This window comes from Chrysochloris asiatica, unplaced genomic scaffold (assembly GCF_000296735.1).
Source record: "Chrysochloris asiatica unplaced genomic scaffold, ChrAsi1.0 scaffold00165, whole genome shotgun sequence".
NCBI classification, from domain to species: Eukaryota; Metazoa; Chordata; class Mammalia; order Afrosoricida; family Chrysochloridae; genus Chrysochloris; species Chrysochloris asiatica.
This window is the reverse complement of record NW_006408683.1, coordinates 2,424,939-2,433,637: the sequence shown is the minus strand read 5'-3', so window position 1 is coordinate 2,433,637 and position 8,699 is coordinate 2,424,939. Positions and strand designations below refer to the sequence as shown.

Below are 8,699 nucleotides of genomic sequence, written 5' to 3'. Positions count from 1 at the left end.
AAAAAAAAAAAAAAAAAAAAAATCAGGGGCACCAAGGAACAGAGATTAGTCAAAAGATTTTCTACTTTCCCTTCATTGTTTAGTCCAAGCAATACTAGCACCAGTTGCCTTAAGTCAACTCTGACTCATGGTGACTCCCAGTGTCTGAGTAGACACCTGTGCTCCATTGGGCTTTCAATGCAGCTTGCAGTTGTTGTTGCTTTTAGGTACCGTTGAGTCTGTACCAACTCAGTGACCTTATGCACAACAGAAAAAAAAAACACGCTGCCAGTCCTGTGCCAGCCTCACAATCGCTGCTACACTATACCTCACCATTGCTGCTGCCACTGTGCCAATCCACTCCACATGCCTCCTGTATGACACTCGGCTATACTTGCTCCATGGACTAAGATGTCCACCACTCTGTCTTAATCATAATTAACCCTGTTACAATCACTCACAATGGAATCATATAATCCTATCAGCATTTTCCTCCACCTACAAGGTCGGTGATTCAAGCTCATCAGCTGCTTCTCGGAAACCCTAGACAGCATCACTATGGGTCAGAACCGACTCGACGGCACTTCACAACACAACAACTCTTATGCAGACCCATCAGGAAAAGAGAAAATATACCCAATCTGAATGATCCTACCCAGTCATTTTGTGGGAGTTGCAAAGATTATGGCTAGAAGAACCATGCAAAGTAATTCACTGCACCCTCACATACGTATGTATAGTATATTATTTATATTTCTGGGAAAGATGTAGACACCAACTTAGTGTGATGTATATAAGGAGAATTAACAGCAACCAATTTTCTGATACTATTTAAAAAAGAATACAAATGATCACATTGCAAGAGTTAGAGGAGCTCAAGGCCTACAATGTGGAATTGGATCATATTGTGACCATGTTTTTACCAGAAAAAATGTATTTATACAAGGGTAAGTCAAAAATCATATGCACTCTGAAACCCCCTTCCAAGAATAACACTCAATGGGAATACAAGCTCTGATTGGTGACCACACTTGTCATTGATAAGGGGAAGTGAGGGAAAAACAGCAATGAAGTGGTGAGCTAAGCCCTACAATGTAGAGAGTGAAGCGTTCAGCTGATAAAAAGAGAGGGCATATGCACAAGAACACCCACACTTGCAGATAATACCCACTTGACCTGACTTAAATGACTGGATGATCAGAGCTCAACCAGAAGAAGAAAGAAGAGGAAAAAAAGAATAATCTGATACAATTTGATGAACTTGACCTACACATATGGATGCAGTAGCTCCAAAGAGGGAACAAATCTTCACAGCAAGAATCATTCCCACCCCCTCCACAAACAGAGTAGACAGGGATGGGCAACTTGCACATTGGCTACCCAAAATGGGGAGGGGGGGAGGGGGGAGCTAAAAAGGCAAGAAGTGACTGGCTTACAAGCTTTCAAGAGGGAACCTAGAGCCAGGAGGCCTGGAGGAAGGCAGAATCTTCAGTGAGTAGTATCCAATCTGTCTAGGTGGAGCTGATGAAATGAAATGTAGATGGATCTCTTGTGATACAATAGTGAATAATTGTTATCAGGAATGATTGTGAGGGTTGGAAATGTAAAGGTAGATGTTTTATAGCAAGGAAGAGAGTGATTAACTTTCCAGTCTAGGAGCAGAGGTCCCTGGGACCATCAACGGAGAAGAGTTGAGAGTGGGACCCTACCCAGAGAAGCAGCGATGCCTGAGATAGAGGCAGAGATGATGACTGATGACGTGCAGCAATGGAGCAGCTGGGGACTTTAGATGAGGGGGCCGGAGTGTAGAGGGCAGGCTTGCAGGATATACCCTTTGGTTGGTTGATGATGCATGGAGGGGATTGTAACCATGACAATGAGGCAATGAAACTATATATGATAGAATGAATGTAAAACTAATGTTTTGCCATGTAAATTATCATATAATTCACAATAAAACATTTAAAAAAAAACCATATGCACTCTGGCTGTAGAATATATTTTAACCAGCTTTTAGAAAAGACAAATACATCATTTTTTGACATAATTCCTTTGTTTTTCAATACTCTTTGTCCATTTGTCAACAAGCTTTCATATTCCTTTATTAAAAAATATTTTCGGCTTAGTTGAGAGCCACGAATGAACCACTGTCTTCATCCTCAAAGGGCTGTGTCCATGGGGAACAAACAGGTGAAAGTTTGATGGAGCAAGATCAGGACTATAGGGAAGGTGCTTTAACACCCAAAAGTGAAATTTTTGCAGAGTGTCAACAGTGTAGGTAGATGTGTTGTAGACATGCATTGTTTCATGCTGATCACTAAGCCCTTGGGTAACAAATTCATTTAATTTCTGTTGAATTGGAATTATCCTAATTTCACTATCATGTTTGATGGACAGTTTTTCTGGGTATATGATTTCTTTTTGTCTTTCAGAGTTTCATGTATGTCATTTCTTGTCTTCTTCCCTGTATGGTTTATGCTGAGAAATCAGAGGTTAATATTATTAGTTCTCCTTTGTAGGTAATTTTTTTGTTTTTCCTAAGCTGCTTTTAGGATTCTTTCCTTGTCTTTAGTTCAGAAAAATTTGGTATGTCTTAGCGATTTTCTTTTGAGGTCTATCCTATTTGGAGTTTATTCAGTTTCTTGAATGGCTATCTTCTTGTCTTTCATGATGTTAGGGAAGTTGTCTTCCAATAATTCTTGGGCAAACTTCTCTGGAAATTTTGGTCTCTTCCTTTCTGGAATTCTGATAAAATGTAAGTTATTCCTCTTGATTGCTATTGTTGGTCAGTGCCATTGAGTTGGTTCTGACCCATAGCAACCCTGTGTAGGGTTTATGAGGAGTGGCTGGTGAGCTTGATCTGTCAACCTTGTGGTTCAAACCAACTTTGCAGACTTGCACATTAACCCATAGTGCTGCACTCTGGATAGAGTCCCACATAAATCTTAGGTTTTCTTTGGATTTTTTTCATTCTTTATTCTAATATTTCCTCTTGTTGTTGTTATCAAGTTCCATCAAGTTGTTTAAGACTCATAGTGACACTGTTTAGGGTTTCCAAGGAATGAATGGTGAATTTGAAGCACCAATCTGTGTTTACCAGTCCAGTGTTGATCCCACAATGTAACACCAAGACTCCATTACTAGATGACTTCCTCTAGTAGATGAATATTGACAGATTTATCTTCAAGCTTAGTAATTTGATTTTCCATTGATTCAATTCTAATACTTTGCCCTTTCAATATGCTATTTCTGAAGACTTAGTATCAATCTTCTGACTTTCTAATTATTATTTTTGTATTTTGTATGTTGTTCTTGTAGTATTTTCCTGAATTCTTCTAAAGTTTTTTTGTATGTTCTCCTTGTTTTCCTAGATTGTTCTCTCAATCTATTGAAGGTACGTAAATATCATTCTTATAAATTTCTGACACCATTTCTAATATATTTTCTGATTCTTTAATTTGACCATTTGTTTGAGGCACTCTGTCGTATATGTTCATGTAAGCTGAAATTGTCTGTTGTCTCTGAGACATTTTGGTGTCATTGCATTTATATTTACTTGATGATTGTATGCTAGTGTGTTCTCAGGCACTCACCACCTGTCTTCTGGTGAATGTGATAGAAACTGAAAGTGTGAATGAAGTTCTCTTTTTGTGCATTGTAGCTCAGGGCAGGTTGATTTGCAGAGATGGCAATCTTGGAGTCTGACCCTAGGCAGAGCTGAAAATTGAGGTTGTCAAAGACTTCATTTTGCTAGGATCAACCATCAACATTCATGGAAGCAGCAGTCAATAAATCAAACAACATCATCAGGCAAATCTGCTTCCCAAGACCTCTTTAAAGTGTTCAAGAGCAAAGATGTCAATTTAAGGAAGAAGGTGCACCTGACTAAAGTCGTGGTATTTTCAATAACCTCATATGCATGTGAAAGTTGGACAGTGAATAAGGTAGACTGTAGAAGAATTGTTAGAGTTTCAGAGTCTCTTCTGAAATCCATTTTGGTCTTTTCCACCTTTCTTGTCTTCTTAATGACCTTTTGCTTTCTTCCTATATGATGTTCTCTATGTCATCCCACTATTCTTCTGGAGAAACAGCTGTAAACATCCATTAATAATTGTAACATGGAGTGTACAAAGTAGGAATCTCAATACTACTAAGATAGATGAGCAAGCAGAAAAAAAGGATTAAAAAAATTTGAAGAAGGTCTAAGATTCATGTTGGACAACATGAAGAGGAATAGCTTAAGAATTATCGGCATTCCGGAACAGGAAGAATCACACAAGTCCACACAAGACATAGTTGAGGAGCTTCTAGAAAAAAATTTCTCTAACATCCTGAAAAGTGAAAAGATAAACATTCAAGAAGCTCAACGAACCCCAGGAAGGATAAACCCCAAAAGAAAATCACCGAGACATATCATAATCAAGTTCTCCAAAATCAGAGATAAGGAGACAATCCTGAAAGCAACTAAGGAAAACAGAAGTGTTACATACAAAAGCAATCAAGTCAGATTAAGCTGGGATCTCTCAGCAGAAACCATGTAGGCTAGAAGGCAATGGGGAGACATATATAAAACCCTGAAAGAAAAAAAAACACAAAAAAACCTGCCAATCAAGAATGCTTTATCCAGCAAAGCTATAAATCAAATACAATGGTATAATCAAAATATTCCAGGATAAACAGAAGCTAAGGGATTTTGCCAAAGCCAACCATGTACTACAAAACATCCTAAAGTGAGTTCTGTGGACTGAGAACCAACAAGAACAGACAACAACAAGAGATTGACATATGAGGCAGCACCTCCTAGAACTAAATAGACAGATGGAAGAATCAAGAACTGAACAAAACTATAAGCACGAACTCAGAAAATCTGGGAGGTCAGTTTATAATCAAAACAATTACAATGTGAAAGAAGGTAAACATGTAGGAACAGAGATCCAGATGGTGAGAAGGTCAGGTAGATTACAGGATAAAACAGACTGCACTAAATGGAGGGAAAAGTTAATGGAAGATAACGTAACTTCAAAGAAAATTAACACTTCATAACATACCAAGAAAATGAAAATCCAAGAGCATGGAAACATTAAAACTATGAGGAAATGCACAAGAAAGAACACAGAAAGCATGAACTCAGCACAGGAAGACATAAAGAAAAAAGAAAGCAGCAGCACCACAAAAAAACCAAACATAATGGCAGCAATTAATCCATACCTATCATTAATTATACTGAATGTATATGGATAAACACACCAGTTAAGAGACAGAGGGTGGCAGAACAGATAAGAAAACAAGATCCTTCAATATGCTGTCTGCAAGAGACACATCTTACACACAGAGACATAAACAAATGAAAAGTCAAAGGATGGAAAAAATATATATACCAAGTTAATTGCAATAAAAAATGAACTGGAGTGGCAGTACCAATCTCTAATAAAATTAACTTTAAGGCAAAAAACAGCATAATAAAGATGGCTATTATCTCATGATTAAAGGGACAATTGAACAAGATGAAATAAGCATAATAAATAAATAATAAATGCTCCCAATAAAAGAGCTCCAAAATATATAAAGCAAACTCTAATAGATTTGAGGAAGAAATAGATCAATCTACAACAATATTGGGTGATTTTAATACACTGCTTTCAAAAATGGATAAAACAATCAGAAAAAACTTGACAAAGACACAGAGGAACTAAACAACACAATCAGTCAACTGGACCTCATAGATGTTTACAGAGCATTCAACCCAACAACATTGCAATACACATTCTTTTCCAGTGCACATGGAACATTCTCCAGAATAGACCATGTGCTAGGCCACAAAACAAATTTCCATAAATTTTCAAATATCAATATTCTACAAAGCATCTTCTCAGACCAAAATGCTATCAAATTAGAAATCAACAATAGGAAGACCAAGGAAATAAAGTCAAATAATTGGAAACTGAATAATACCCTGCTGAAAAGTGACTGGGTAATAGAAGAAACAAAATGTGAATTCATAAAGTTCCTAGAAACAAATGAGAATGAAAACACAACATACCAAAATCGTTGGGACACAGTGAAAGCAGTGCTGAAAAGACAATTTATTGCAATAAATGCACACATCCAAAAAGAAGAAAGAAACAAATTTAACACATTAACACAGCATCTGCAACAATTAGAAAGAGACCAACAGAGGGAACCACAGCTACCAAAAGAAAAGAAATAATAGATTAGAACAGAAATAAATGAGATAGAAAACAAAAAAAACTATAGAAAGAATCAACAGGACAAAAAGCTGGTTCTTTGAAAGGATTTTAAAAATTGACAGACCACTAGCAAACCTAACAAAAGAAAAGAGAGAGAAAACACAAATAACTCGCACTAGAAATCACACAGGTGATGTAAAATGGAACCAAAGAATACTGTGAAAAGTTGTACTCCAACAAATTTGAAAACTTAGAAGCGATGGATGCATTTTTAGATAAACACGACCTACCTAAACAGAGTGAAGTAGAAAATCTGAACAGACCCATATATAAAGGAGAAATTGACCAGGTCACCAAAAAACTCCCAACCTAAAGAACTCCAGGCTCAGATGGCTTCACTGGTGAGCTCTACCAAACATTCAGGGAAGAGCTGTCACCAATTCTACTCAAATTATTTCAGAATATAGAGGAGGATGGAAAATTTCCTAATACATTTTTATGAAGCAAGCATAACCCTAACCAAAACCAGGGAAGGACGTCACTAAGAAAGAAAATTATAGACCAATATCTCTCATGAACATAGACGCAAAAATTCTCAACAAAATCCTAGCCAACTGAATCCAGCAGCACATCAAAAAGATAATATATCATGAACAAGTGGGATTCACATCAGGGATGCAAGGATGAATCAACATTAGAAAAACAATCAATGTAATCCACAATATAAATAAGCAGAAAGAAAAGAACCACATGATCATATCGATTGATTCAGAAAAGGCAAATGCCAACAATATTCCTGATTAAAAAAAAAAAAAAAACTCAACAAAATAGGAGTTGAAGGGAAATTCCTCAACATAATTAAGAGCATATATACAACACCAACAGCCTACGTTACTCTCAATGGAGAGAAACTGAAAGCCTTTCCTCTGCGAACAGGAACCAGACAAGGATGCCCTTTGTCACCACTCCTATTCAACATTGTGCTAGAAGTCTTAGCAAGAGCTATATGGCAAGATAGGGAAATAAAAGGCATGCAAGTTGGCAAAGATGAAGTAAAACTCTCTCTTTGCAGACAATATGATCCTATACATAGAAAACCCCAAAGACTTAGTAAAAAAAAAGGTACTAGACTTCATTGGAAGATTCAGCAAAGTGGCAGGATATAAGATCAACATGCAAAAATCAGTTGAATTCCTTTATACCAACAATGACAGAACTGAAAAAGATATTAGAAAAGCAATACCATTTACAATGGCCACCCAAAGGATGAAATATCTAAGAATAAATGTAACCAGAGAAACAAAGTACCTATACAAAGAAAACTACAAAACACTACTACAAGAGACCTACAAAAATGGAAGAATGTACTGTAGGACCAAGAAAAAGACTCCATTCTATACATTAGCCTGAACACGTCCTCCTGTTCCAGGAACGGGCTAAATCAGCTCATTCTGCCTTCGAATATCCTTTCACCCCTAGCAACAGCAAGAACTAGATAAGTAATAGACAGGACAACCCAAGGCCAGATGCCAGATGTTTTCCTTATCCTAGCCTAAGAACAAAAGACCACCAATACTGACCAATTAAACTGAAACATCTCATACTTTGCTAAATGTCAACCAATACAAATATTGTAAAGCTGAGAAACCCTAACCTTGTTTGAAAACTATAAAAACTCCGCTAACAAAGAGCTCAAGGCCTTTTCCTGAGTCCGCTGTGCTGGATACGGAGAAGGCCCAGGCTCGAGCTTGAATAAACAACCCTTGTGCACTTGCATTGGCGTCGGCTCCTTGGTGGTCTTTGGGGACCCCTAATTCTGGGCATAATAGTACCATGCTCCTATGTAGGAAGACTTAACATTATGAAAATGTCAATACTGCCCAAAGAAATTTACACATATAATGCCATCCCAATCCAGATTCCAATGACATTCTTCAAAGAGATGGAAAAAAACAATTACAAGTTTTATATGGAAAGGAAACCTAGGATAAGCAAAGCACTGCCTACAAAGAATAAGGTTGGAAACCTCTCACTCCCCGATTTCAAAATTTATTACAAGGCTGTAGTGCTCAAAACAGCTTGGTACTGGCACAATGAAAGATACATTGATCAATGGAACAGATCTGAGAATCCTGAAATTAACCCATCCACATACAGCCAACTGATTTTTGACAAAGTGCCTAAACATATCGCATGGGGAAGAGATAGTCTCTTCAACATATGGTGCTGACAGAACTAGAAAGCGATATGCAAAAGATTGAAACAAGACCTTTACCTCACACCTTATACAAAAACCAACTCAGACTACGGAAACAAATGGGTCGCTCCCCTAGGAGACATTGGGGCAGTCGGTCGGGTCCCACCAACGTAGGCCCCTCAAAAAAACTGAGACTCAGTGGAAATGCACGCTCAGATTGGTAAACACACACATTACCGTTGGGGAGGAAGGGGGTAAAGGCAGCAATGAAGTAGCGAGCTAAGCCTCACAATATTCAGAGGGCTTCTGTGGACCCGGTTGGGGACCTGGTTGGC

The 8,699-nt window shown here is 37.7% G+C and overlaps 1 protein-coding gene across 1 annotated transcript in view; it reads right to left on the bottom strand.

Annotated features, from left to right (window-relative positions):
* KIF28P overlaps nt 1-8,699 on the bottom strand; it is a 204,065-nt gene that overhangs the window by 130,557 nt on the left and 64,809 nt on the right. The gene's annotated exons all lie outside the window — the stretch shown is intronic.